General features: G+C 47.6%; 1 pseudogene; it reads left to right on the forward strand.

Annotated features, from left to right (window-relative positions):
• Positions 1 to 79: 79 nt before the first annotated feature.
• Positions 80 to 17287, forward strand: part of LOC125532718 (putative F-box/FBD/LRR-repeat protein At4g03220) — a 46271-nt pseudogene continuing 29063 nt past the window's right edge.

Genomic DNA, 17287 nt, shown 5'->3' on the forward strand with positions numbered 1-17287 from the left:
TTGAGTGACCTCTCTCTCCAGAGGGCGGCGTGATCCTGTGATTGTTAGGTTAGGTGGTGTTGGGGGTGCAGGGGAGCAGATGACTGTGTTGCAAGGCTGTGAGGTCACTGGCAGCCACCGGGGAGGCCGGGGCAGCAGTGCAGGTCTGCAGGAGGCTCCAGTGGAGTTGGAGGAGAGTATGGCTTCTCCCATCAGGACTGTTAAAAAACTTGTTAGCTTCAATCTGGCGAACGCCCTGTACAAAATGTTGTACCGCAGCAGCTTGTGCACAGGTAAGATTGTGAAGAAAATTGAACTGGCAGGTGCAAGCAGTAGCTGGTTCTGGCTGGGTTTGATTCAACCCGTGGTTGATCACCCGTGGCTCCCATTAGAAATATTAGTAATGTGAATTTGACTCAACAACAAAGTCTGTCAGTCCCAAACAAGTTGAGATAAGCTAGAGTTGAAACCCATAAGGTCATGGTTCTTCCACGTGGATAGCTAACTTCCACGCATTTCCACGCACCCCTGTCCATTGCTAAATTTTTGGTAATATTTCAGTCCTTCATATCTCTCTTTACGGACTCCTCCCATGTCAAGTTTGATGTACCCCGACCTCTCTTGATATTATCAGCACGCCTTAACCCAACCCCTATGCACTGCCGCTTTTGGAGGCATGCGTTGTTTTTTTTAGAAAAGGAGGATTACCCCCGGCCTCTGCATCTGGGCGTTGCATGCAGCCATTTTATTAATTATTCATAATGACCTTACAAAGTAGTACATCAGGTAGTCTAAAGCCACCATCTTAGCAACATATGTTGCCACTCCTATCCACTTGATGAAGGGGTGCCAATAGTCAGGGGCGGACCCAGGAAAAAAATTGAGAGGGGGCAATAATGTATGGCCATATTCATGAATTAACAAGGCAATCGTCCATATAAACTAGAACCTAGGCACACTCACTTCATTCTCCATGAGAAAACAAAATTCATTGCAAAGTGAAAGGAAAAACTATCAATTTGAAACAAAATGGCTTACATCAGTATGTCAATATCGTGTCCCGGAGTTGCAAAAGAGAACATTGACACTTTGTCTAACAATCTAATCTACAACATGCAAGAAAAAAAATCATTATCAAACGGAGGGAGAATGAAAATATTGAAGGATGCCTTTAAACAAACGAAAAGAGCTTTTAGCACATTACCTTTTGCTTCGTCCCATGCCGACTTTTCACCTCATGAAAGCGTTTAACCATCACTTCATTTGAAATTTTCCTAGCAATCCTTTTTTTACAAAGAAAATACGACTACGGTTCATACCAATTGACTCTAAAATGTTGATTGATCTTCCAAATTGTCCTTGGCTTAAACTTTTTAGGACTAGGCTGATCTCCTCATGATGATTGGGATTGGAATATGCAATCTTCTTCGTTTTAGATGGATATACAAAGGAGTCTTGTTCAAATCAACTAGTTCTGGCATCTTGGTGAGTTTTTTTACTCTCCGTTAGCTTCTCAACAACTTGATGTGCCAAAAAGCAATGCTTTAAATGAACTGTCAAGGCTTTAAACATCATGCATGAAGTTGAATTGTGCTGGAAACTAGGAAGAATAGATGATCCGAATGAAATTATGAGTGTGTCATTCTAGACTAAAGTTTGGTACAGAAATTTAAATCTTACGAGAAAACTGTTTGAACTGATCTAGTGATCTAAATCGGTAAATTATAGTATATACACAAAATTGATGAAACTAATATGGTTCCTACACAGGAATTGCAAACGGACAAAAAAGTTTGAAAAGAAAGAACCCTAATAATTAATACGGCTTAACGATGTCAATTAGAATGCTGAAATTGCAGAATCCGTGATGAGGCTTTCTTGCGGAGGTGGCGTGTAAGCGCGAGAGATAGAAGACGGCAAGCGCGAGAGACAGGCGACGGCAAGCCGACAACTACAGGATGGCAAAAATGCTACACCTACGTACACTTACGTTTCCATCTTACGTAAACTTCCTAACTAATCTCTCCACCCCCCTGATTTCAACTGGGTGGGCCTCCCTCCTCTAACTTCGCCCAACAAAAAGATGCCACCTGGCCTATTATGTTAATTACGTAGGACTAATTACGTAGATGTAGCATTGCTACAGGATGCCTGCGGTGATCACACATGGCGGCTGTTTCGGGACGGCTCCGCTGCTGCCGTATCGTGCTATCACATCCAGATTATTAGGGCCGCACTGATCCATCGAAATTTTCAGTAGTACGTTTTTTGTATCGGACGTGCATAGGCTATTTCTTAGTGGTGGGCTTCTATAGATTTAGAATATTTGGGCTTCTGAAAATAAACAAGAAATTGGGCTGAGTGGGGCCAAAGTAACGGGCCAAGTGGGGGCACACGTAGCTCGACTGGATCTATCGAAGCCTATGAGGAAAAATCGAGTGGGGGCAACTGCCCCCACGACCATCAACGTGTGTCCGCCCCTGCCAATAGTCCGAGCCTAATATCAAACAGACATCGCACAAATGCCTAACATCTAAAACCGGAGGCCCTAACCAAGCCACATACCGGGTATGGGGCATAAACCGGTCTGACGCACTCTCATGGGTCGTCGCCGCCGTATTCCATCAATCCATCTTCAAAGCAGGTACTGATAAAACGACCTTGCCAGGCCTGACGTCGATGCCGCCACAGTGTCAAACAACGCCACCGCTCTGCGCTCGTCCATCCAGACACATCTGTCGTTGAGATTCAGCTGCACCATGCCGCCAATACTCATTGTCGTCGACGCGGTAGATCCAACGCCGCTCCTCCTGCCAACCTCCACGCCGTCGCCGCTGCTGGAGCTGCCACGCGGAGCCCACCACCCATAGTAACTCCCCGAACACCCAAGCCTCCCAAGACGGTGCCTCCATGGAGGACACCATGTGCATGGCGCCGCCACCACCCAATCCAAGACGGATTTTGGACTTCCGTCCGGGAGTGGGTCAGAGGTGAGTAGGAGGGGACCTCGGCTTCGCCTCCAAGGAGGGTAACGATGCCAATGCCGTCGCCGATGCCGGGTCGAGCTAGCCGACCAAAGTTTCCTCCGGTCCCCAACCAGAGGAGAGACACTTGGTGCCACTGGAACTCATAGATTCTGATCTTTGTGAGATGAATGGTGTGTTGACTAAAGGTGGAAAGAAATATTTCATGACTTTGATAGATGATCCCACTAGATATTGCTATGTGTATCTGTTAAATACTAAAGATGAGGCTCTACACTGTTGGAAATATGCCCTAGAGGCAATAATAAATTAGTTATTATTATATTTCCTTGTTCATGATAATCGTTTATTATCCATGCTAGAATTGTATTGATAGGAAACTCAGATACATGTGTGGATACATAGACAACACCATGTCCCTAGTAAGCCTCTAGTTGACTAGCTCGTTGATCAATAGATGGTTACGGTTTCTTGACCATGGACATTGGATGTCGTTGATAACGGGATCACATCATTGGGAGAATGATGTGATGGACAAGATCCAATCCTAAGCCTAGCACAAAGATCGTGTAGTTCGTATGCTAAAGCTTTTCTAATGTCAAGTATCATTTCCTTAGACCATGAGATTGTGCAACTCCCGGATACCGTAGGAATACTTTGGGTGTGCCAAACGTCACAACGTAACTGGGTGGCTATAAAGGTACACTACAGGTATCTCCGAAAGTGTCTGTTGGGTTGGCACGAATCGAGACTGGGATTTGTCACTCCGTGTAAACGGAGAGGTACCTCTGGGCCCACTCGGTAGGTGTAACGCCCCAGATATACTTTCCATATTTGTATCCAACTCTTGCCGTCTCCGGCGCTAAGTTATATTTATTTCTCGGGTTCGGGTCTTTGTCTCCGTGTGTTGTTTTTATTTTTCGTGCATCTCTTATCATGTCATCTCGTGCATTGCATTTGCATACATGTTCATCTCATGCATTCGAGCATTTTCCCCGTTGTCCGTTTTGCATTCCGGCGCTTCGTTCTCCTCCGGTGGCCATTTCTAGTTTCCTTTTGTGTGTGGGGTTCAAACATTTCCGGACTGGACCGAGACTTGCCATGCGGCCTTGGTTTACTACTGGTAGACCGCCTGTCAAGTTTCGGGTCATTTGGACTTCGTTTGATACTCCAACGGTTAACCGAGGGACCGAAAAAGCCTCGTGTGTGTTGCAGCCCAACACCCCCCAAATTTGTCCCAAAACCCACCATACTCTGCTCCATGTCCTAGAGCGTTCGATCACGACCGCGTAGGCGAAAACCGCACCTCATTTGGACTCTCCTAGCTCCACTTATGCCTATTTAAACACCCCTCCATTCGGATCTCAGATTTCTCCCCGTCCTTCTCCGAAAAAAATAGATCTCCTTCCTCCGCCGCCGACGGACGTGTCCGGCCCGCGCCGGACAGCGTCCGCTCCACCCCGCCGCCACTCAGCCGCCGCCACGTGGCCCGGGGGACCGCTTCGCCGCCGCCTGGTGCCTCCCGCCGCCAGCACCGCCTCCCTCCTCGTCTCCGGCGCCCGGCGCCGCCGTGGGCCGCCGCCCCGCCACCGCTCGCCGCCCCTCCGCCGGCCTCCTCTCCGCCCGTGGCCGCCACCACCGACGCCCGGCCGGCGCCGCGCCCCTCCGCCGCCTCCTCGTCGCCGGCTGCCGCCACGGCCACGGCCCCCTCGCCGGCGAGCTATAGGAGCTCCGGCGTGAACAGTACTCCGGCGCCGCCTCGGGATCCGTGCGCTGGATCTAGATCTGGGGTTGACCCCCTCTCCCCCGAAACCCTAACTCCCAGATTTTTTTATGCATTCTTTGACTGCTCATATCTCCGCAACCGTAGCTTCGTTTTGGGCATATGATATATCAACATCTTCGTGTCGACATGTACATCATTTCATTCCATTGCATCATTTGCAATTGAGGTCATCTTGTTGCCCAAAATGCTGTTAGAAGGAGGCTTCGTGAGTTAAATTGCAGATCCGTTAGTTCATCATGCACTTTTGTCATTTTTGCCATGTTTAATTCATGCATGATATGCCTGTGCCCCTTTGGGATGAATTGTTAAGCATTTTGTCTTCTTTCCAGAGGTGCCACCCATGCATTTTTAGGATGTGTGTGTTGTCTTGTGCAAGCTTGCGAAGAGAGGTACCTGAGATTGCTGATTTCATGGACTTAGTGATTTTCACTAAGTCTGGGATATTTTAGTTCATGATGCTATATGTCCAGCTTGTTTCCTAGTGATCCGTGCCTCTTTTGAGGATGATCAGTAAGGGAGTTTTGGTATTTATGTCATGCTCTATACATCCATGTCTTTGTTTGCATATGTGGAGTGCTCTAGATTGACTCAATCGAGCTCAACTTTTGCTTCGTTGTTAATCTAGGCAGATCGTCAACTTGTTTGCGATTTTGCCGATGCTACCGTTAGTGTTCCATGCATGCTATGCTTTTGTTATTGCCATGTGTAGCTAGCATATTGTGCCTTCTTGCTGGTTATATGCTCTCCTTGCCATGACTTGCACCGTAGTGAGTGCATCGAGCTCGTTTACATGCCTTCGTGAGTTAAATTTCTGCATGTCTCAGTTTTCACTAAGTCTGAAAACTGATTGTGTTCGAGCTATGTTCGTGAGCTCGGTAGAGTATTTTGTGAACCCTTTTGGCCCCAGGTCACTTTGGGTGATTTGTTAAGCTTGTTGAGTAGCTCCATGCCATGGTCTTACTTGTCATGTTCAGGTTTTGTATCATGTTGTTTTGCTGCTCCGAAGAGGGCTTCGTGATCTGAAATTTCAGGCTAGTGTTAATTTCACTAAGTCTGGAATCTGTTTTGCATATTCATTTTTGCCATGCTTGTTTGAACCTCTTAATGGATGAATTTTCCTATGGCTCAGTGCTAGTGTTTTGTTAACCATCTTGTGTACATCACTGCCATGTATTTTGTTTTCATGTTTGGTGGCTGTAGCATGTTCATTTCGTTGCATTTAGGAGCCTACTTGCTGTATATCGCAGATCGGTTCGTTTCGTAAAACGCTCGCCATTTCCAAACCGTAGCTCCGATTCCTATGATCTTTATATCGTTTTCAGGTGATTTCTTCCCCTCTATCCAGTGGCCCACTTGGTCATCCAAGTTGAGGCCAGGTTCATGCATTTTCTGTAACATCTTGCATTTTGCATCCCGCATCGCATATCATCTTTGCATCTTATTACTTGTCCTTGCACGTGGTTGAATGTATTCTTGTTGCTTGTTTGTGTTGTTGGGTAGAGCCGGGAGACGAGTTTGCTAACGAGGAGCCCGTTGAGTGTGCTTTTGAGGATCCAGTCAACTCTGACAGCTTTGCAGGCAAGATGATCATACCCTCGAAATCACTACTATCTTTGCTATGCTAGTTTGCTCGCTCTTTTGCTTTGCCACTGATACGATGGCTACCACTTGCTTGTCAGCCTCCCAGTTGCATGATTGAACCTCTAACCTACCATTGTCCTAGCAAACCATTGATTGGCTATGTTACCGCTTTGCTCAGCCCTTCTTATAGCGTTGTTAGTTGCAGGTGAAGATTGGAGCCGTTCCTTGTTGGAACATTTATTTACTTGTTGGGATATCATTATATTGCTATGTTATCTTAATGCATCTATATACTTGGTAAAGGGTGGAAGGCTCGGCCTCTCGCCTAGTGTTTTGTTCCACTCTTGCCGCCCTAGTTTCCGTCATATCGGTGTTATGTTCCCGGATTGTTGCGTCCCTTACGCGGTTGGGCTATAATGGGAACCCCTTGATAGTTCGCCTTGATTAAAGCTTTTCCAGCAATGCCCAACATTGGTTTTATCATTTGCCGCCTACCCCCCTTTTCCCTTGGGTTTCCGGAGCCCGAGGGTCATCTTTATTTTAGCCCCCCACGGGCCAGTGCTCCTCTGAGTGTTGGTCCGAACTAGAGCCCTGTGCAGCGCCACCTTGGGGAAACTCAAGGGCTGGTTTTAGTTGTACGGATTGCTCATCTGAGTGTGCCCTGAGAAAGAGATATGTGCAGCTCCTATCGGGATTTGTCGGCACATTCGGGCGGTGTTGCTGGACTTGTTTTAACCTGTCGAATCATCTTGTTGTACCGAGATACCGAGTCTGATCGGTGTGTCTTGGGTGGAGGTCTATTCCTTCGTTGACCGTGAGAGCTTGTTATGGGCTAAGTTGGGACTCCCCTGCAGGGATTGATCTTTCGAAAGCCGTGCCCGCGGTTATGGGCAGATGGGAATTTGTTAATGTCCGGTTGTAGATAACTTTAACTAAACTTAATTAAAATGAATCAACCGTGTGTGTTACCGTGATGGCCCCTTCTCGGCGGAGTCCGGGAAGTGGACACGGTGTTGGAGTTATGCTTGCGCAGGATGTTCCTTTAGCTTCTCGCTCGTGCTTCGCCTTCTCTTCTCGCTCTCATTTGCGTATAAGTTAGCCACCATATATGCTAGTCGCCTGCTGCAGCTCCACTTATATTGCTGTACCTGTCCTATAAGCTTAAATAGTCTTGATCGCGTGGGTGTGAGATTGCTGAGTCCCTGTGGCTCACAGATACTACAACTCCAGATGCAGGTTCATGTGTTTCTGCTCCAGTTGACGATTACGAGCTCAAGTGGGAGTTCGACGAGGACTCTCAGCGATACTACGTGTCTTTTCCGGATGATCAGTAGTGGTGCCTAGTTGGGGTTATCGATTCAGGGCCTTGTCGCATGTTGGGGGTCTTTTCTATTTTGGCACCGTAGTCGGGCCATGAGTGATTTGTATGATGGATGTTATTTATGTACCTTGATGTGACGTGGCGAGTGTAAGCCAACTATGTATCTCCCCTTTATATTATTTATGTACATGGGATGTGTAATGATTTCCTGACTTGCGACATTGCTTTCAATGCGGTTATGCCTCTAAGTCGTGCCTCGACACGTGGGATATATAGCCGCATCGAGGGCGTTACAAGTTGGTAATCAGAGCCTTCCCCGACCTTAGGAGCCCCCATTGCTTGATCGTTTTTAGCAGCCGAGTTGTGTCTAGAAAAATGTTTTGAGTCCTTAGGAATTATATATCGGAGAGCTTAGGAATTCTTTTTACTTCCCAGCCTCCTCATCGCTCTAGTAAGGCATCCTGACGTAGAGTTTTGACTCTTCTCTTCTCAAATTTCACAAAATTTTTTTTTAGGATCACACGAGTATCTTGGTTTTGTTCCGATGGTTTTGTGACGAGAACATTGTTCTTGGTGCCTCCTGTCTTTAGGGGTTGTGGCAGTGTCCCGGGGAGTTGAGCTCCGAGGTGTTGTCGTCACAATTTTATCGTTGCAATTCTGGTATACTTGAGATATGTGCGCGACATCGAAAATCTCCTTTATGCAGTTCGTTGGTGAGATAACCTCGACGCCACCCAGTACTGGGGCGAGAGTTCGGGAGTATCGCCATAACTTGTATAACGGATGCTTTTCGAAGGTTGAGATAGATGGTTTCCAAAGGTTTCTTGGTTATGTGTTGAAGGATGGATACAACTGGATGTAGGATTGCTAGCTTGAGTGAGATATTATGCTCCCCTGTATCCCCAACACCTGATTGCATAACCGGGAAAATTTCGGGAATTTCATAGGTGGGAATTCAAGTAGCCTTAGGATATCTTTCCGACAGATGTATGATATGAAATTGGGGTTCGACGTCTAGTGGTTCGCCTATTCACGGTCGATTTTACAGTGGTCTCGTTGTGTCTTAAAGAGTCCTTGGCTATGCTGACTCGGGGACGCTTCGTATGTCATGTGCACTGCCTTGTACATGATGGTGCTGTACGATCGAGCCCGTGTAGGTCCCACCACGAAAACTTCGGACGAAATTTCTATCATGTATTTGTTCCGGCTTATTCCGCAAGCCAACCCTCGGTTTTATTTCGAGTTGTGGCATTCGTTTTGCTTCGACGTCATATGTTGATTCCATCCCTCGTTGTTGTACCCCTTCTACCTGATTCTTCGTGGCTTCGCAATTTAGGAATATGTGACCACTTCAAGAGAAGTGCATTCGTTCATTTTGTTCGGATGTGAAGACTTTATGTTGCAATTTTCATTCCGTTGGATTCAGCTTCAATATTTGTCTATTTGTGTGCTAATGGTGGTCAACCTGTTCAGGATGACTCCTCCAACGCGCACGACTCCGAATCCTGACCCGCCTCCACCTCCGCCTCCTCCGGAAGCATGGCAAGCTGTGATGGCCGCTACTAATGCAAACACACAGTTGATCATGCAAATCCTCCAAGAGCGCAATCAAGGCAGTCAAGGGAATCAAGGCAGCAATCAGTACCACTTTGCTACTCTGAACTAGTTCCTCGCAAATAGTCCAAAGACGTTCAGCAATTGTGTTGAGGCTACCGATGCTGACGATTGGCTAGTGGATCTGGGCAAGCATTTTGAATGCAGCAACGTCAGTCCTGAAGAATTTCATCAAGTTCGCTTCTTTCCAGCTCAAAGATCAGGCTGCAGAGTGGTTTCAGCAGTACAAGGATTCCAGAGGTGGACGTGTGATCACTTGGGATGATTTCCGTCAAGATTTCCGCGCTCATCACATTCCTCAAAGTGTGGTTGAAAGTAAGCGTCAGGAATTCCGCAATCTGAAGCAAGGCTCTTTGTCTGTCTATGACTACAACAAGTTGTTCCAGAAGCTCGCCCGTTTTGCCAAGCAGGATGTTCCTGATGAGAAGAGCATGATCTATCAGTTCAGAGGTGGTCTTCGTGAGGAAATTCAGCTCGCTCTTGTCCTCTTCGAGCCGTTGAGATACGATGAGTTCTACAACATGGCACTGAAACAAGAGGCTGCTCAGTTGAGGTGTGATGCTTCCAGGAAGCGTGCCAGAGATGTTACTCCGTCTTCCTCCACTCAAGTGGCCAAGCAGCAGAAGTATTGGCTTCCTCCTCCTCCGTTCCGTCAGCCGTATCAGCAGAAGAGCAAAGGTGGCAGTGGTTCCTCCCACCCACCCAACCCAGGCTTTCAGAACAAGTCTTCGTCTCAAGCTCCAAGACCGAGTGCTCCGTATCACCGTCCGCTTTTAGAGGTCACGTGCAACAAGTGTCAACAGAAGGGTCACTATGCCAACAAGTGTACCAACCAGAGGCGTCTTCCTCCTCCTCCTCCTGTCAGATCGGCAAGTACAGCTATGGTCAAGCACAATCCCAAGCATGCCAAGGTCAATATGGTGAATGCAGCTCAGGCAGAGGATTCTTCAGATGTGATCATGGGTAACCTTCCTGTTAATGATATTCCTGCAAAAGTTCTTTTTGACACTGGTGCATCGCATTGTTTCATCTCGAGACCTTTTGCTTCCAAGCATGATTTTGTTACTCAAATGTTGCCGAGACCGTTGTCTATTGACTCTCTGGCCAGCCTCTTGACATCTCGAGTGTGTGTTCCGGATGTTACTATCACTTTGGGCGACTGCAAGTTTCTCTCTTCTCCGGTGGTTCTTGGCAATTCTGACATTGATCTTATTCTTGGGATGGACTAGCTCTCTAAACACAAGGCTCACCTCGATTGTGCTGCCAGGCAGATTCAATTGACTCATTCGTCTGAGGATGTAATTGTCTTTGCCGCTTGGGATAATACCATCCGTCTGTTTTCTCTCAATGAGAAGGGTGAATTGGATGCCATCTCTCAAATTCCAGTCGTTTGCGAGTATCAAGACGTTTTTCCAGAAGAACTCCCAGGGATGCCTCCAAACCGGCCGGTTGAATTTGTTATTGAACTTGAGCCCGGTACGGAACCTGTGTGCAAACGTCCCTACAAGCTCGGCCTCGAAGAGTTGAAGGAGTTGAAGAAACAACTCGATGAGCAAGAAAGATTGGGTCTCATCCGGCCTAGTACTTCTCCATGGGGTTGTGGTGTTCTTTTTGTGAAGAAGAAGGATGGATCGAGTCGACTTTGTGTTGATTACCGTCCAGTGAACAAGAAGACCATCAAGAACAAATACCCACTTCCCAACATCAATGAGCTGTTCGAACAACTCAAGGGTGCCCAAGTATTCTCCAAGCTTGATCTCCGTATGGGTTATCATCAGATTCGTATTCGTGAGCAAGATATTCCCAAGACGGCGTTCAGGACAAATTTTGGTTCATATGAATACACCGTCATGTCTTTTGGCCTCGCCAACGCTCCTCCGACGTTCTCTCGCATCATGAACTTCATCTTCAACCCCTACACCAATGACTTCATTTTGGTCTATCTCGACGACATTCTAGTTTTCTCGAAGAACAAGGAAGATCATGCCAAACACTTGCGTTTGGTTCTTGACAAGATCAGGGAACATCAGTTCTACGCCAAGTTCTCCAAGTGTGAATTTTGGCTCGATGAAGTTCTTTATCTTGGTCATATCATCTCTGCCAAGGGCATTTCCGTGAATCCTGAGAAGGTGTCCGCAATTGTGAATTGGGAACCTCCTCAGAACGTGAAGCAACTCCGCAGTTTCCTCGGTCTCGCAAGCTATTGCAGAAGATTCGTTGAAAACTTTTCTAAGATCGCCAAGCCTCTCTCAAATCTCCTTCAGAAGCACGTCAAGTATGTTTGGTCTCCGGAGTGTGATATTGCTTTCAACACTTTGAAAGAGAAGTTGATCACTGCTCCAGTTCTGACTCCGCCTGATGAAACCAAGCCGTATGAGGTCTTTTGTGATGCCTCTCTCCAAGGTCTCGGTGCTGTACTGATGCAAGAGAAGAAAGTTGTTGCTTATACCTCTCGCCAGTTGAAGCCTAATGAGAAGAACTACCCCACTCATGATCTCGAGTTGGCGGCAGTTGTGCACGCTTTGTTGACTTGGAGACATCTTCTATTGAGAAGAAAAGTGGACATTTTCACTGATCACAAGAGTCTCAAGTACATCTTCACTCAGCCTAATCTCAACCTCAGGCAAACTCGATGGGTCGAAATGATTCAAGAGTACAATCCGAGTATTGAGTATACTCCAGGCAAGGCTAATGTGATTGCTGACGCTTTGAGCAGAAAAGCATATTGCAACAGTCTGATTCTCAAGCCCTATCAACCCGAGCTTTGTGAAGCTTTCCGCAAGCTGAATCTTCAAATTGTTCCTCAAGGTTTCCTCGCCAACCTTCAAGTTTCTCCTACCTTGGAAGACCAGATTCGCCAAGCCCAGCTTCTTGATGCTATGGTGAAAAAGGTGAAGATTGGTATTGCAAAGAGTCAGTCCAAGTACAAGTGTTACCGACTTGATGACAAGGACACTCTCTTCTTTGAGGATCGAATTGTTGTGCCCAAAGGTGAACTTCGTAAAGTGATCATGAATGAGGCTCACAACTCTCTCCTCTCCATCCACCCTGGTAGTACGAAGATGTATCAGGATCTCAAGCAAGCTTATTGGTGGACTCGAATGAAGCGCGAGATCGCTCAATTCGTGAATGAGTGTGATGTCTGCAGAAGAGTGAAGGCAGAACACCAAAGGCCAGCAGGTCTCCTCCAACCTCTTTCCATTCCAGAATGGAAGTTTGACCACATTGAAATGGACTTCGTGACTGGGTTTCCAAAGTCCAAGCGTGGGAATGATGCTATATTCGTCGTCATCGACAAGCTCACCAAAGTGGCTCACTTTCTGCCTATCAAAGAGTCGATCACTGCAGCTCAATTGGCGGAACTCTATACCTCCCGCATTGTCTCTCTGCACGGTATTCCTCAAGTGATATCTTCAGACCGTGGCAGCATCTTTACCTCCAAGTTTTGGGATTCTTTTGAGAAGGCCATGGGCACCAGCATCCGCTTCAGCACTGCTTTCCATCCTCAAACGAGCGGTCAAGTCGAGCATGTCAACCAGATTCTCGAAGACATGCTCAGGGCTTGCGTAATTTCTTTCGGCATGAAGTGGGAGGACTGTCTTCCTTATGCTGAATTCTCATACAACAACAGCTTTCAAGCAAGTTCGGGCAAGGCCCCTTTTGAAATTCTATATGGCAGGAAGTGCCGTACCCCTCTCAACTGGTCTGAAACCGGTGAACGTCAGCTGCTGGGTAATGACCTGATCACAGAGGCAGAAGAAATGTGCAAGGTTATTCGTGATAACCTCAAAGCAGCCCAATCCCGCTAGAAGAGCTACTATGATAGTAAGCACCATGATCTGGCTTTCGAGATCGGAGATCACGTTTACCTCCGCGTCTCTCCTATGAAAGGTACTCGTCGCTTCGGTATCAAAGGGAAGCTTGGCCCCAGATATGTCGGGCCTTTCAAGATTGCTAGCAAGAGAGGCGACCTCGCCTATCAGCTCGAGCTTCCTTCAAACTTTGCCAATGTTCATGATGTGTTCCATGTCTCCCAACTCCGAAAGTGCTTCAAGACGCCTGAACGCACCGTCAACTTCGAGGACATTGAGCTCCAAGAAGATCTCTCTTACCGTGAGCACCCAGTTGCCATTCTTGAAGAGACTGAACGCAGAACTCGCAACAAGTCAATTAAATTTCTCAAAGTCAAGTGGTCACACCATTCCAATCGTGAAGCTACCTGGGAACGCGAGGATCACCTCCGTTCTGAGTACCCGGAGTTCTTTCAGTCCTAGATCTCGGGACGAGATCTTTTCGTAGTGGTGGAGTGTTGTAACGCCCCAGATATACTTTCCATATTTGTATCCAACTCTTGCCGTCTCTGGCGCTAAGTTATATTTATTTCTTGGGTTCGGGTCTTTGTCTCCGTGTGTCGTTTTTCTTTTTCGTGCATCTCTTATCATGTCATCTCGTGCATTGCATTTTCATACATGTTCATCTCATGCATTCAAGCATTTTCCCCGTTGTCCGTTTTGCATTCCGGCGCTTCGTTCTCCTCCGGTGGCCATTTCTAACTTTCTTTTGTGTGTGGGGTTCAAACATTTCCGGACTGGACCGAGACTTGCCATGCGGCCTTGGTTTACTACCGGTAGACCGCCTGTCAAGTTTCGGGTCATTTGGACTTCGTTTGATACTCCAACGGTTAACCGAGGGACCGAAAAGGCCTCGTGTGTGTTGCAGCCCAACACCCCCCAAATTTATCCCAAAACCCACCAAACTCTGCTCCATGTCCTAGAGCGTTCGATCACGATCGCGTGGGCGAAAACCGCACCTCATTTGGACTCTCCTAGCTCCACTTATGCCTATTTAAACACCCCTCCATTCGGATCTCAGATTTCTCCCCGTCCTCCTTCGAAAAAAAAACAGATCTCCTTCCTCCGCCGCCGACGGACGTGTCCGGCCCGCGCCGGACAGCGTCCGCTCCACCCCGCCGCCACTCAGCCGCCGCCACGTGGCCCGGGGGACCGCTTCGCCGCCGCCGGCCCGCCAGGCCCGCGGGAAGCCCCCGCGGCCCAGCCGCCTCGCCCCGCCGCCTAGTGCCTCCCGCCGCCAGCGCCGCCTCCGTCCTCGTCTCCGGCGCCCGGCGCCGCCATGGGCCGCCCCCCGCCACCACTCGCCGCCCCTCCGCCGGCCTCTTCGCCGCCTGCGGCCGCCACTACCGACGCCCGGCCGGCGCCGCGCCCCTCCGCCGCCTCCTCGCCGCCTCCTCGTCGCCGGCAGCCGCCACGGCCACGGCCCCCTCGCCGGCGAGCTACAGGAGCTCCAGCGTGAACAGTACTCCGGCGCTGCCTCGGGATCCGTGCGCTGGATCTAGATCTGGGGTTGACCCCCTCTCCCCCGAAACCCTAACTCCCAGATTTTTTTATGCATTCTTCGACTGCTCGTATCTCCGCAACCGTAGCTCCGTTTTGGGCATATGATATATCATAATCTTCGGGTCGACATGTACATCATTTCATTCCATTGCATCATTTGCAATTGAGGTCATCTTGTTGCCCAAAATGCTGTTAGAAGGAGGCTTCGTGAGTTAAATTGCAGATCCGTTAGTTCATCATGCACTTTTGTCATTTTTGCCATGTTTAATTCGTGCATGATATGCCTGTGCCCCTTTGGAATGAATTGTTAAGCATTTTGTCTTCTTTCCAAAGGTGCCACCCATGCATTTTTAGGATGTGTGTGTTGTCTTGTGCAAGCTTGCGAAGAGAGGTACCTGAGATTGCTGATTTCATGGACTTAGTGATTTTCACTAAGTCTGGGATATTTTAGTTCATGATGCTATATGTCCAGCTTGTTTCCTAGTGATCCGTGCCTCTTTTGAGGATGATCAGTAAGGGAGTTTTGATATTTATGTTATGCTCTATCCATCCATGTCTTTGTTTTCATATGTGGAGTGCTCTAGGTTGACTCAATCAAGCTCAACTTTTGCTTCGTTGTTAATCTAGGCAGATCGTCAACTTGTTTGCGATTTTGCCGATGCTACCGTTAGTGTTCCATGCATGCTATGCCTTTGTTATTGCCATGTGTAGCTAGCATATTGTGCCTTCTTTCTGGTTATATGCTCTCCTTGCCATGACTTGCACCGTAGTGAGTGCATCGAGCTCGTTTACATGCCTTCGTGAGTTAAATTTCTGCATGTCTCAGTTTTCACTAAGTCTGAAAACTGATTGTGTTCGAGCTATGTTCGTGAGCTCGGTAGAGTATTTTGTGAACCCTTTTGGCCCCAGGTCACTTTGGGTGATTTGTTAAGCTTGTTGAGTAGCTCCATGCCATGGTCTTACTTGTCATGTTCAGGTTTTGTATCATGTTGTTTTGCTGCTCCGAAGAGGGCTTCGTGATCTGAAATTTCAGGCTAGTGTTAATTTCACTAAGTCTGGAATCTGTTTTGCATATTCATTTTTGCCATGCTTGTTTGAACCTCTTAATGGATGAATTTTCCTATGGCTCAGTGCTAGTGTTTTGTTAAAAATCTTGTGTACATCACTGCCATGTATTTTGTTTTCATGTTTGGTGGCTGTAGCATGTTCATTTCGTTGCATTTAGGAGCCTACTTGCTGTATATCGCAGATCGGTTCGTTTCGTAAAACGCTCGCCATTTCCAAACCGTAGCTCCGATTCCTATGATCTTTATATCGTTTTCAGGTGATTTCTTCCCCTCTATCCAGTGGCCCACTTGGTCATCCAAGTTGAGGCCAGGTTCATGCATTTTCTGTAACATCTTGCATTTTGCATCCCGCATCGCATATCATCTTTGCATCTTATTACTTGTCCTTGCACGTGGTTGAATGTATTCTTGTTGCTTGTTTGTGTTGTTGGGTAGAGCCGGGATACGAGTTTGCTAACGAGGAGCCCGTTGAGTGTGCTTTTGAGGATCCAGTCAACTCTGACAGCTTTGCAGGCAAGATGATCATACCCTCGAAATCACTACTATCTTTGCTATGCTAGTTTGCTCGCTCTTTTGCTTTGCCACTGCTACGATGCCTACCACTTTCTTGTCAGCCTCCCAATTGCATGATTGAACCTCTAACCTACCATTGTCCTAGCAAACCGTTGATTGTCTATGTTACCGCTTTGCTCAGCCCTTCTTATAGCATTGTTAGTTGCAGGTGAAGATTGGAGCCGTTCCTTGTTGGAACATTTATTTACTTGTTGGGATATCATTATATTGCTATGTTATCTTAATGCATCTATATACTTGGTAAAGGGTGGAAGGCTCGGCCTCTCGCCTAGTGTTTTGTTCCACTCTTGCCGCCCTAGTTTCCGTCATATCGGTGTTATGTTCCCGGATTGTTGCGTCCCTTACGCGGTTGGGCTATAATGGGAACCCCTTGATAGTTCGCCTTGATTAAAGTTTTTCCAGCAATGCCCAACATTGGTTTTATCATTTGCCGCCTACCCTCCTTTTCCCTTGGGTTTCCGGAGCCCGAGGGTCATCTTTATTTTAGCCCCCCACGGGCCAGTGCTCCTCTGAGTGTTGGTCCGAACTAGAGCCCTGTGCAGCGCCACCTCGGGGAAACTCAAGGGCTGGTTTTAGTTGTACGGATTGCTCATCTGAGTGTGCCTTGAGAAAGAGATATGTGCAGCTCCTATCGGGATTTTTTGGCACATTCGGGCGGTGTTGCTGGACTTGTTTTAACCTGTCGAATCATCTTGTTGTACCGAGATACCGAGTCTGATCAGTGTGTCTTGGGTGGAGGTCTATTCCTTCGTTGACTGTGAGAGCTTGTTATGGGCTAAGTTGGGACTCCCCTGCAGGGATTGATCTTTCGAAAGCCGTGCCCGCGGTTATGGGCAGATGGGAATTTGTTAATGTCCGGTTGTAGATAACTTTAACTAAACTTAATTAAAATGAATCAACCGTGTGTGTTACCGTGATGGCCCCTTCTCGGCGGAGTCCGGGAAGTGGACACGGTGTTGGAGTTATGCTTGCGCAGGATGTTCCTTTAGCTTCTCGCTCGTGCTTCGCCTTCTCTTCTCGCTCTCATT

Source organism: Triticum urartu, chromosome 1A (assembly GCF_056163025.1).
Source record: "Triticum urartu cultivar PI428250 chromosome 1A, HENAU_Tu73, whole genome shotgun sequence".
Taxonomy (NCBI): Eukaryota; Viridiplantae; Streptophyta; class Magnoliopsida; order Poales; family Poaceae; genus Triticum; species Triticum urartu.